The sequence below is a fragment of the Amblyraja radiata genome, chromosome 33 (genome assembly GCF_010909765.2).
Source record: "Amblyraja radiata isolate CabotCenter1 chromosome 33, sAmbRad1.1.pri, whole genome shotgun sequence".
In the NCBI taxonomy this organism is placed as follows: Eukaryota; Metazoa; Chordata; class Chondrichthyes; order Rajiformes; family Rajidae; genus Amblyraja; species Amblyraja radiata.
The window spans coordinates 11,463,065-11,477,376 of record NC_045988.1 but is presented as its reverse complement, the minus strand read 5'-3'; positions in this window follow the sequence as shown (position 1 = coordinate 11,477,376).

Genomic DNA, 14,312 nt, shown 5'->3' with positions numbered 1-14,312 from the left:
GCCGAAGGACCTGTATCTCTATGACTATGACGGTCACAGAGAACATATGCAAGCTCTACAAATACAGCAGCTGAGGTCAGGATTGAACATGTCGCTGAAGCTGCGAGGCAGGAACATGAACAGCTAAGCCAACGCAACAGCTAATATTATATTCTCATCCTTGTTTATACATCCCACCATGGCCACATCTTCACAGTCCCCTCCATATATCAATATCATCTCTATGAAAGCTGCCTTCAGCTCTGACCTTGTGAATTAAATGGCTTTGCCAGGTAGTTTGCAGTCAGAACATTGTGAGCAATTCTGGACATGTCAATATCGAGGGATTATGAAAGTAAGTTGGAAGTAGATGATGTTTCTGTTCATGCCTCTGTCCATCTAATGCAAGATAATCTTTACACAAGGTTTCCAGGAAGGGAACAATACTTAATTTTGGAAAGAAAAATATCAACAAACGTCTCTTCTGAGAAAAAAAAGTGGAATAGATAAGGTAAGATAAGAATTGCATTTTTTTTAACCCCTTCATTGGAGCGCAGGAGGATGAGAGGTGATCTTATAATGGTGTATAAGACCATGAGGAGAATATTTAGGGTAAATGACTTTTACCCAGAGTGGGGGAATCAAGCACCAGAGGACTTCAGAATTAAGGGACAGAAGTTTAGGGGTAACATGAGGGGGAACTTCTTTACTCAGAGAGTGGTAGCGGTGTGGAATGAGCTTCCAGTGGAAGTGGTGGAGGCAGGTTCATTGGTATCATTTAAAAATAAATTGGATAGGCATATGGATGAGAAGGGAATGGAGGGTTATGGTATGAGTGCAGGCAGGTGGGACTAAGGGTAAAAAGTTGTTCGGCACGGACTTGTAGGGCCGAGATGGCCTGTTTCCGTGCTGTAATTGTTATATGGTTATATGGTTATATGACATAGGTTTTGAGGTGAGCAGAGAATGATTTAATAGGGACCTGAGAGGCAACTTTTACACATAGGTGTATGGAATGAGCTGTCGGAGGAGGTTGTTGAGGTAGATGCTATAAATGCATTTAACAGACATTTGGACAGGAACATGGATAGGTAAAAGTTAGAGTGATATGGGTCAAATGCGGGCAGCTGCGACTAGTGTAGATGGGGCATCTTGGTCAGCGTGGGCAAGTTGGGCCAAAGAGCTTGTTCCCATGCTATACGATTCTATGCCTCTCTCACTGCTAAGCCATGTTGCGTGCCAGGTATGCCTGAATGCTTGGTGTTCTTGGCTGAAAGACCACATGTGTTTGATCAGCAGCTTCAAATGACCTGTGCTGGTCCCAGAACATAGACATAATCACGAAGAAGGCACAAAGGCGACACTACTTTCTTACAACTTTCAGGAGATTCGGCATGTCACCGAACACTCTAACAAACTTCCTAGGCGCACTTTTGTGTATCTGACTGGTTGCATCATTGCTTCGTATATATGCCAAGTCTAACACACAGAAACATAAGATGCTGCAAGGAATTCTGGACTCGGCCTAGTCCATTATGGCACAGATCTCCCCTCCATTGAGAGCATCTGCATATAGGATGATAGATGCCCTCTTCTCTAGCTCGTGCCTGATGTTAGCAGTGCGAAGCCTGCAGTCTCACACCACCAGGTTCAGGATAGCTACTTTCCTGCAACCATCAGATTCTTGAATCGACCTGCACAAATCTAATCCTAGTTTGGCCATGTAACACCGCGGACCACCTCTTACGTTTCTAATTGTCTTTTACACTAATGTCTTATTTCTGCACAGTCTTTTTCTTTTCATAATTTTCTTTGTATAATATATGTTTATTGAGTGTTGTCTGAATCTATATACAGGTATCTGTGCTGTTGCTGCAAGCAAGATTTCGATTGTACCTGTATCTCACTGTACTTGCATGTATGCCTATAAAGCTGGCACCTTCTATAAGAACACATTTCCACAATCTCACACCATTTTCCACCAATATCCAGCTCCTTCAGTCACACCTGGTATTTCTTAGAATCTAACTTTTGACATTTATACATTCGTGACTGCGTGACAGAGCTCTGAACAGGAACGGTTTGAACCTGCCCTGACCCACCCATCTTTCTGGAGTGTATGCCTTAGTCCCCTTTGCTTCTCTGGTTTAAATCAAGCCAACATCACTTTTGCATCTCAAGATGTTTCTTTTTCAAAATCTTAATAAATAAAGCACCTGTTGGCATTTAGTCCCTCTTTTATTCTTCATATTTACTGCTATTAATGACCATTAATTATGCTTTCTTCCCTTTTCCCAAATCTTCCATTTTGTTCATTGTGACCCCTGTTTTGAAGGACACCAAATCATAGATTCTGCAAGTTCCTAATTTCCCCTTTTAGTTTCTGCAGTTGCTGGAACACACTTTTAATTTCCTTAACCCCTAATTTTATGCTTGTAAAAATCTTATTTTATTTTAAGTTATATCCTATTCTGTTATATCCTATTCTATTCCTTCTTTAGCAATTCTTGATATATATTTTGCTGATTGTTAACTAACCCACCCTTCCCATCAATCCTTAAATTTTCAAATATTTTCATCAATATTGTAAACATTGCAACTAAATTCTAAATTCCTCAAATTCTCCCCACTTTTACCACTTCCTTTAAATGTTTTTCATAGCTTATCTACGATTAAACCGCTGATCTATATTGTCAGTATACTTCAGGCAATTCACTCTTCCCATACTCATGATTTATATTCTTAAATACAAAATCCTAATTTCAGATTTAACCACAAATCTCCCAAACTTAATGTGATCTGTTATTATATTCATTCGTCCACAAATAATTCTTTAAAAAAACACTTTGTCTTGTGCATCTAAAATAACCTTGGTTGTCCAAAATATTTTTCTGCGAAATGTTTTGAAAGAATTCTATGAACATATCCTCTTAGCATCTTTTGTCAATTTAATTTGTCCAGCACATACAATTTATGAAGAATAAAGGTCTCAGGATATTGCAAAACCCTTATTCTATGTTACCTGAGTTCACTGAAAATAGTGCAGAGAAGACTTATGATCATGTTGCCAGGATTTAAAGGATTGAGTTACAGGGAGAGATTGGACAGGCTTGGACTCAATTCTCTGGAATTGAGAAGACTGAGAGGTGATCTTATGGAGGTTGTATGAAGGAAATTTGTGTTATTTTGTGCTACACCCATACCCTATATCTCAGTTCTCAGATAGGCACAGACACAAAATAAAACAGCTCATAGATCAGTGGTGCGTCTATCAAACAAGTCGGATTATTGAAGGCCTGCAATGCACATCGCGAAACAGTCTGAGGAGACCCAAACTGCTTCAGCAATACATAGTACTTAGAGCATTTTTATATCCTCATGACACAATGTTTACTTGTGGAGTTGAAATATATCATTTATCAATGTCTTTGTAACCTTCTATCTTTGTTCCCCAGAGTTAACTTTAACCTTGCTTTTCTTGTTGTTTTGAAAATCTCTCTCCCATATATCCAACAAATAGATACCATAGATGTCAATGTCCCTCTAGGGTGACTTGATGGAGTCTACTCATTAAAAGAGGTCATTTGTTAACCTTTGGGAGACTTGCCTGCTCTGGCCAAGCGCATCTGTAATCTCAAGATTGCAATGTATCAATGACCAGTGGGCATAGGTTTAAGGTGAAAGGGAAAGGATTTAATAAGAACTTGAAGGTCAACATTTTCACACAGGGTACGTGGAATAAGATGCCAGATTAAGTAATTAAGACAAAAGACACAAAATTGCAAGAGTTACTCAGCGGGTCAGGCAACATCTCTGGAGAACATGGAGGTGACATTTTGGGTCGAGACTCTTCTCCAGACTGATTTAAAAGACAGTTGAAATCTTTTCATATTCATGTATCTGTAACTTTGATACATGAATACAAAAGGTTGAGAGAAAAAGGGACGAGCTTGGTTAAATCGGACTAGCTTAGGTGAGTATCTTAGTTGGCAAGGTCTACCTGTGCCGAAGGGCCTGTTTCCGTGCTGTATAGGTTATGCACTGGTGTATGCTATACCACATGATCACCATGCAACAGCCTGTGATTCACTCCCACTGGTATTTGCTGCCTGTTATTATCTCCTAATTTCAGTGTAAAACTTGGCTCAATACTGTTTTAATCTATTCATTATTATAGATTTCATTATAGTTAATAAACTCATAATTTAGAATATTCCTGATGTTGATCACCTTACACTCACGTCCCATTTTATGTAAACATTTAAACATTAGCTCAGTTTCTCTCTAGGTCCAACCTGCCCAGTATTTCCGGCATATTCTGCATTTAAAATTCCACAATCATATCGTTGCCAGAATTTTATTTTTGCTTCAATGATGTTTACTGAACTAAATGTATTTGATTTATCTTGGGTTACTTTGTGTTATCAGATGTAGTGCCTTCAATTCTAACTTTTTCCATTTGACCCATTTTGCCTTTGTTATTTTATCTCTGTGATCTTTGTTATACATTCTCTCCTTTAGTGGCACAGCCTCCTTGCTTTCAGCTTTCATATTCAACATTCCTTCTTCAAACTTATAACTTTATCTTTACCTTTTTTTCCGTTGCCTTTATTTTTGCTGCCTTTACATTTGAAACAGTTTAGCACCTTGGCTGACTGCAACATTGTCTTAATCAATTCAAAACTATGATGAATAAATCTCATGCAATCTGCAGTTTGTGACAATCCTATCGCACTGACATTTCCACATGATCTTATAAATATTTTTCCAAGAATAGTGCAATCAAAATTGTTGTGTGCCTTCAAGTTAGAACAGATCAAGAGATAATCTGCGGTACACAAAAATGCTGGAGAAACTCAGCAGGTGCAGCAGCATCTATGCAGCGAAGGAAATAGGTGACGTTTCGGGCCGAAACCCTTCTTCAAACTTCAAAGAGATAATCTGCGGTTGGTAGAATGTTCTCAAATATTTACAAGTCTGTTGTCTGGATTATTTTCAAATATTTATCAAACTTGGATTATTTTCTCTGAAGCGTTGGCAGTTGAGGGGAGAGACCTGACAAGTTTATAAAATGATGAGAGACACAGATAAGGTGGGTAGTCAGAACCTTCACCCCCACAGTGGAAATGTCAAGTTCTGGAGGATGTGACTTCAAGGTCAGAGGGGGGAAAGTTTAAAGGTGGCGTAATGGTACATTGTTTACACAGAGTGGTGGGTGCATGGAACTTGGGGTATTGGTGGAAAAAGGTGTGATAGTGGTGTTCAAGGCAGTCTTAGATAGGCACAGGAATATGCAGGAAATGGGGGGGATATGGATCACATGCAAGCAGAGGCGATGAGTTTAACTTGACATCATGTACATGCTGATATAGTGGACTGAAGGGTCTGTTCCTGTGTTGTACTGTGCAATTTGCACTATGTTCTAATTTAACGGAGTAATTTGAGTATTTGAGATGGTGCATGTACTGATGGAATTTGAAGGTATATTAAGGTGGCCCTCAAACAGTGATTTGGTAATGGGCAGTTCATGATGTCAACAGTAAGTTTACAGAATAAGTATTCACAATGATACTGATTCAAGGGATAACCAACTTTTTACAAGATAGTTATAATTGATATCTTCTGCCATTGCCATGATTCTCTAAGTGCCTGACATACCAAGTAGTTGGTTCCATTTTTAGAAGTCTACAGGGGGAAGTATAGCAGTCACTAAATGGCCTTGTGTTGACCTTAGGTATTTGGACACACTAATTGCTCGTGAATATTGCTGTGTTAGTGTCCAACCCCCCCCCCCCCCAACAGATGGTGCAAGCAGTGCTCTAATGGCAGAAAAAGATACGACCAGATCGATGAACGAATGTTGATCATAGAAACATAGAAACATAGAAATTAGGTGCAGGAGTAAGCCATTCGGCCCTTCGAGCCTGCACCGCCATTCAATATGATCATGGCTGATCATCCAACTCAGTATCCCGTACCTGCCTTCTCTCCATACCCTCTGATCCCCTTAGCCACAAGGGCCACATCTAACTCCCTCTTAAATATAGCCAATGAACTGGCCTCGACTACCCTCTGTGGCAGAGAGTTCCAGAGATTCACCACTCTCTGTGTGAAAAAAGTTCTTCTCATCTCGGTTTTAAAGGATTTCCCCCTTATCCTTAAGCTGTGACCCCTTGTCCTGGACTTCCCCAACATCTGGAGCAATCTTCCTGCATCTAGCCTGTCCAACCCCTTAAGAATTTTGTAAGTTTCTATAAGATCCCCTCTCAATCTCCTAAATTCTAGAGAGTATAAACCAAGTCTATCCAGTCTTTCTTCATAAGACAGTCCTGACATCCCAGGAATCAGTCTGGTGAACCTTCTCTGCACTCCCTCTATGGCAATAATGTCCTTCCTCAGATTTGGAGACCAAAACTGTACGCAATACTCCAGGTGTGGTCTCACCAAGACCCTGTACAACTGCAGTAGAACCTCCCTGCTCCTATACTCAAATCCTTTTGCTATGAAAGCTAACATACCATTCGCTTTCTTCACTGCCTGCTGCACCTGCATGCCTACTTTCAATGACTGGTGTACCATGACACCCAGGTCTCGCTGCATCTCCCCTTTTCCTAGTCGGCCACCATTTAGATAATAGTCTGCTTTCCTGTTTTTGCCACCAAAATGGATAACCTCACATTTATCCACATTATACTGCATCAGCCAAACATTTGCCCACTCACCCAGCCTATCCAAGTCACCTTGCAGTCTCCTAGCAAGATCAAGTGATCTGCTTTGCTTTGAATCATAAGGTTATGGAGACTTGTTTTGGACTAAGTAGATAGCACAGTAAACCCTTGCTATAACAGACCTATAATGGTGTACGTTATTGCCGATTGTCCACTATAATCGAGCAAGGGGGGTAAAGTTTAACCCAAGGCCGGGAGAGAAGAAACGCAGCATTGGGAGGGTTAAACAAGCAGGAATTCACAGGCCGGTGGTAGCCACAGTGTCTCCGGCCCCACACGCGGAGTGCCACGGACGGGTTCGGTACTCATGATGCCTTCATGCTGCTTGCTCTTGCCGCCCACAACCAGAAGCGTGCAAGTTGGGGTAACCCCAGAACTGGGTGAAGGGGGGGGGGGGGGGGGGGGGGGGTTGTAATGGGACCGTTGGTCCGCTGTAACTGAATTCCACTTGCTGAGCTATTTCAGAGTATAACGAAGCATCGACCACAATGCTCTGGGTCTGACGTCACATTTTGTCAGATTACATGTGACAGACATATTATTTTTCCCCTAAACAACACTATATATTGCGATTAAGAATTTATAGGGAATATGTTTGAAAATGCATACCTCCAGATTCAGGGTCAGTTTCTGTCCAGCTGTTATCAGGCAGTCTTCTCACCAACTAGAAAGCGGTCCTTCCCTCCTATCTAGCTCAATGGAGACTTTCAAACGATAATCTTTAATCTGACTTTATTTCCATTAATAGTTTACCCTTTATCCTGCATCAGAACACTGTTGACAGCTTGATTGCAATCATGTACAGTCTTGTTGACAACAGAATAGCACACAACAAAATAGTTTTTTTACTTCACAATACTAAACTAAATAATAATAATAATAATAATAATAATAATAATAATAATAATAATAATAATAATAATAATAATAATAATAATAATAATAATAATAATAATAATAATAATACAATTCATTATTTCTGACTCAAGGTCCAGACTAGGGACAACATTACATAAAAATACATTGCATACAAAAACACCATAAACTAAACTAAACTAAAGTATTTACATCAACCCAGGACGTCAGGGGAGGTTTCTGAAAGGGTCTCTATTTGTCATTTTGTAACGACACTTGGCCTTAGCTGCAGTGAATGAGATTTGGAGAGAGTTGGTTTAAAGGAACCGATCAAAGGCTCAGAGGGGAGTGAATGGGAAGCAATATCTGGACAGATTGGTATCTCGTAGTTTTGAAGCTTGTGTCTAAATGAAAGACAAAGTGATTTCTTTAAGCACAGGATGAGGTGAAATATGAAATGAAACTGTAGTCATTCCTGCTGAGGAATCTGGCAGAAGGTGATAGTCATAGAGCATGAAAGCAGGCCCTTCGGCCCAACTTGTCCATGCAGACCAAGCGTCCCCATATTAGTTCATAAATGATAGGAGCAGAATTAGACTATTTGGCCCATCAAGTCAACTCCACCATTCAATCATGGCTGATCTAACTCTCCCCCTCAACCCCATTCTCCTGCCTTCTCCCTATAACCCCTGACACCCGTACTAATCAAGAATCTACCTATCTCTGCCTTTAAAATATCCATTGTCGGCATTTCCACAGATTTGCCACCCCCTGACTAAAGAAATTCCTCCTCATCTCCTTCATAAAGGAACGTCCTTTTATTCTGAAGCTATAACCTCTGGTCCTAGACTCTCCTGCTAGTGGAACCATCCTCTCCACATCCATAAGCTAGTCCCATTTGCAAGCATTTGTCGCATGCCCCTCTAAACTCCGTCTACCTGTCCAAATAGCCTTTAAATGTTGTTGTTATACCTGTTTCAACAACTTCCTCAGGCAGCCTATTCCATACACCCACCACCTTCTGAAATAAAATGTTGTCCCTCAGGTTCCTATTGAATCTTTCCCTCTCAACTTAAACCTGTATCCTCTAGTTTCTTGATTCCCCCAACCTGGGAAGAAGACTAATTCGGTGCCTTCACCATATTACTTCCCACCATGGTTTTATACACGTCTGGATGGTCCTCCCTCGGGCTCCTGCACTGCAAGGAAGCATGTGTAACCCGTGAATCACAGACGGTGACGAGATCAAAATTATTGTTTTCCGTTCCCACTTTAGATCATTGTATTATAACACACAGTGAACACTTTCAAGTTCGATGTTTTCTTTGATGTATCCTGTTTATCCAGCACAAACATTGACAAAGTGTTACTTGTTCAGGACTCTCATTACGTACATCTGGGATGTTTACATTGAGTAGCTGTATTTTTTATATTCAAGGAATGACTGAGTCGGACAAAGTTTCTATTAATTCCATCGACTGCAATAAGAATAAAAAGGTTTTTGTTTGGTCCATGGCTATCATAGTCACGGCCAACATTTACTGCATCTTCCTCAACGCTCTTCTTCCCTGGACTGCCGAAGGTTGTGGGATGACCTTATGGAGCTACATAGAATAAGGTGAATGGTCACCATATTTTTCCGTGGGTAGGGATCGGTCTGAGGTGAGAAAGAAAAGATTTAAAGGGATCCTGAGGGTGGTGAGTTTGTAGAACGAGCTGTCAGGAAAAAATGTAGAGGGGAGTACAATTACAGTGTTTAAAAGGCATTCCAACAGGTACATCCCTCCAAACAGGATTTGGAGGGATGTGGGCCAAACGCAGGCAAAAGGGGTTAGCTCAGGTAGGCAACTTGCTCATCGTGGACAGGTGGGTGCAAGGGCCTGTTTCCGAGGTGTATAACTATGACTCTCTGATTCTTGATTTCAGGATGAAACTCATTGTAAAACTCATGAAGGAGTTAGTATCCTTCAAATCCCCACAGTCAGTGAGGACAAGGATAGGAGGCACACGAGACCATCTGCAGATACCAAGCTGATTCAGAAACAAGTATCACATTTCCTTCATCGTCCCTGTGTCTGAATCCTGGACATCTGGCAGCAATGCTGGAGCAACAGGAACAGGTGAAATGCAAGGCTTCAAGGAGGATATCTAGGCATTGTCAGTGATGGCACTGTCCATTAAGAAAAACAGATAATAACCACCATAAATCAACAGGGGCACAATGGTGGATTCCCTGTCCTGTAGGATGTTAGTGAACCAGGCATGTTTGGTTCACAATTATCTCATTTCCTAGTCACCATTGCTGATACAGTTTGACAATAGACAATAGGTACAGGAGTAGGCCATTCGGCCCTTTGAGCCAGCACCGCCATTCACTGTGATCATGGATGATCTCTGACATTCAGTACCCCGTTCCTGCCTTCTCCCCATATCCCCTGACTCCGCTATCTTTAAGAGCTCTATCTAACTCTCTCTTGAAAGCATCCAGAGTATACGCCTCCACTGCCTTCTGAGGCAGAGAATTCCACAGATTCACAACTCTCTGGGTGAAAATGTATTTCCTCATCTCCGTTCTAAATGGCCTGCCCCTTAATTTTAAACTGTGGCCCCTGGTTCTGGACTCCCTGAACATCGGTAACATGTTTTCTGCCTCTAGTGTCCAATCCCTTAATAATCTTATATGTTTCAATAAGATACCCTCTCATCCTTCTAAAGTCCAGAGTATTATAGGCTCAGCCGTTCCATTCTATCAACATATGACAGTCCCGCCATCCCGGGAATTAACCTTGTGAACCTACGCTGCACTGATATGTGACAGCATTACTTCTCTCACTCCTCGTACTCTATCAGTTTCCTCTGTGTTGCAAATCTCACACCCTGATCTTGGCTCGGCTTCAGTCAAAAGAACTGGGTGTCAAAGTGGCGCAGCGGTAGATTTGTTGCCTCACTGTGCCAGAGACCTGGGTTTGATCCTGACTACAGGTGCTGTCTGTACGGAGTTTGTACGTTCTCCCTGCGACCCGGTGATGTTTTTTCTGGGTGCTCTGGTTTCCTCCCACACTCCAAAGACATACAGGTTTGTAGGTTAATTGGCTTCTATTAATTATCCCTAGTGTAAGGGGTGATCGCTGGTAGGTGTGGAGTCCGTGGGCTGAAGGGCCTGTTTCCATGCTGTATCTGCAAAGTGTAAACTGCTCCCTGAATGGTCCCTCATGCAGAGCCGGTCTCCCCTGTATCCACCTCACACCTCCTTTTAGATAAGGTTTAGTTAAGAGATGCCGCGCGGAAACAGGCCCTTCGGCCCACCAAGTCCGCACCGACCAGCGATCCCCGCACATTAACTCTATCTTATTCACACTAGGGACAATGTTTATACTTATACCAAGCCAAATTGCCTATATATCTGTACGTCTTTGAAGTGTCGAAGGAAACTGAAGATCTCAGAGAAAATCCACGCGGTCACGGGGAGAACATACAAACTCCGTACAGATAGCACCCGTAGTCGGGACCGAACCCGGGTCTCTGGCGCTGCAAGCGCTGAAAGGAAACAACTCTACCACTGTGCTGTCCATGTCCGAACCCTGTTATGTATGCAGAATCAAGGAATTACAGATGCTGGTTTACACAAAAGGACACAAAGTTTTGGAGTAACTCAGTGGGTCAGGCAGCATCTCTTGAGAACATGAATAGGTGATGTTTTGAGTCAGGATCCATCTTCTGCCTGACCCACTGAAGTACTCCAGCACATTGTGCTGTATTTGTATGCCCTCTTTATATTCTCAGTCAAGAAAATACTTGTTTAATTTTTACATTGTGTGTATTAATGCCCCTGTCCCACTTAGGAAACCTGAACGGAAACCTCTGGAGACCCTGCGCCCCACCCAAGGTTTCCGTGCGGTTCCCGGAGGTTGCAGGTGGTTGCCGAAGGTTGCAGGTAGTGGAAGCAGGTAGGGAGACTGACAAAAACCTTTGGGAACCGCACGGAAACCTTGGGTAGGGCGCAAAGTCTCCAGAGGTTTCTGTTCAGGTTTCCTAAGTGGGACAGAGGCATTACTAAGACACATTTTCTATGTGTTCCATTTAAGTTTATTGCGCTACATGTTTAATGGCCAGTGGCACTAGACTGTAGTGATTCTATTCTGTCAGGGAGGTTATTGCTTGGCAGCAACTATCCTTTACAGTAAAATTTAAATTGCTATGTTCTATAACACACTGCAAGAAAAGTATTCTTCCTTTATCACTGAGTAACTACAGGATTTTGGTAGGTTATTTTATTTGTGTGAACATGATTCGTGTTGTTTTAATGAAGTTCCAGCTGAATGAATTTATGTGGCAAGATCTATCATCTAACACCAGGTGAGTTCATGGAGATCATTATTCACAGTGGTTGCCAAGTTTACTGACATTCTGTGTGGAAATTGGAATTAAGCTATTGTGCCTTTATTAAGAATACTTCCACAAGCTGTGGCAGTTAAGGAATGATTGGTATATAAAATAATAATTAATTTATGCAATTATTTATGTGTACAAGGTTAATTCCCGGGATGGCGGGACTGTCATATGCTTACAGACTGGAGCGGTTGGGCTTGTATACTCAGGAATTCAGAAGGATGAGAGGAGATCTTATTGAAAAAAATAAGATTATAAAGGGTTTGGACACGCTAGAGGCAGGAAACATGTTCCTGATGTTGTGGGAGTCCAGAACCAGGGGCCACAGTTTAAGAATAAGGGGTAAGCCATTTAGAATGGAGACGAGGAAACACTTTTTCTCACAGAGAGTGGTGAGTCTGTGGAATTCTCTGCCTCAGAGGACAGTGGAGGCCGGTTCTCTGGATACTTTCAAGAGAGAGCTAGATAGGGCACTTAAAGATAGTGGCGTCAGGGGATATGGGGAGAAGGCAGGAACGGGGTACTGATTGGGGTTGATCAGCCATGATCACATTGAATGGCGGTGCTGGCTCGAAGGGCCGAATGGCTTACACCTGCACCTATTGTCTATTGTCTATACATATTTGGAAATCTTGTCCTGCATATTTGAGATGTTTGGTTTCCTTCTTTGATAGCTGCAGACAATATGTCATCATTCAACATTTTATCAACACAATGTACATGATATTCAGCAGTGAGGTAAAGAGCTTGAAAAGATTTACATTCTGTTTGAGTTTGCTCTAATGCCTTAATACAATAATTGACTTGTATGTGACTACAAGGTTAAATTTTATGTTAATGCAAGGGTTGAAAAATTATGCTAACACTGATGTTGAATATTATGCAAAAGCAATGGGTGATTAGCATGTTAATAGATTCATAGAGAGTGATAGTCATACAAGGGCAGGACCTACACAGTGAATGACAGAATGGAAACAGGCCCTTCGGTCCAACTTGCCCATGCCGACCAACGTCTCCCATCTACACTAGTTTCACCTGCCTGCATTTGGCTCACATCACTCTAAACCTATCCCATCTATGTACCTGTCCAAATGTTTTTTAAATGTTGTAATAGTACTTGCCTCAACTACCTTGTTCCAGAAAACCTACCACCTATTCTGTAAAAAAAAATGTCCCTCACGACTCTTCCATCTCCCCCCCCCCCCTCCCCTCCCCTCACATTAAACCTAAGTTTTGGTTCTTCATTCCCCTACTCTGAGTGAACTAGCTATTCCTCTCATGATCTTATACACCTCTACAAGATCACCCCTCATCCTCCTGCACTCCAAGGAATTAAATCCTAGCTTGCTCAATCTCTCCCTATCGCTCAGGCCCTCGAGTCCTGGCAACATCCTCTTAAATCTTCCCTGCGCCTTTTCCAGCTTGACAACATATTTCCTATAACAATGTGAGCAGGACTAAACACAATACTCTAACATGACCCACCAACTTCTAAATTAAATACACTAACTGATGAAGACCAATGTGCCGAAAGCCTTCTACGTATCTATCTGTGACGCCACTTTCAAGCTTGTACCTTTAGAAAGGAGATGAGAAGGAATTTATTTAATCAGAAGGTGGTGAATCTGTGGAATTTATTGCCACAGACAGCTGCGGATGTCAAGTTAATGTATATTTTTAAGGCAGAGATTGGCAGATTCTTGATTAGTACGGGTGTCAGGGGTTATGGGAGGAAGGCAGGAGAATAGGTTGAGAGTGAAAGACAGATCAGCCACCATTGAGTGGCGGGGTAGACTTGATGGGCCGAATGGCCTTATTCTGCTACCAGAACTTATGGATTTATGCCTCACACTCTTCAATAGTGTAAAAAAAAGAAGTATAACATTTGAACACTTTATCTCATTGCTGGTTGGGATGTCATCAGCTGTAACTGAACTAAGTAGTGTGTTTATAAAGTAAACTATCGATGCTTAATTATGGAAAACGATGGCCACTACATAAACATTTGCAAAATAAGTCAAGTATAGCCTTTTTTCTTCCGAGTATGTGTTGCAAAACAAAATGGCTCATAATTCCAATGAAATCTTAATCCCCGGGAAGTAAATGAATAGCCAAGACACATCTGTAATCTCGAAGATATATTAACTATCAAAACAAATGAGGGGCGTGATTCCAATCAGTTCTTAAAATACTGCACGAACAATGGTCTAGCATTTTAATCTCCAGCTCCAGTTTAGGTTGAACTTTGCTGTAAGTTCTGTGTATGTGTGAAAAAATGCGTCATGTGGTAGGATTGGCAAGTACCTGGGCAAACAGCGATGGACAGGTGCATGATTTACCTGGGAGTTGACGCATATATTA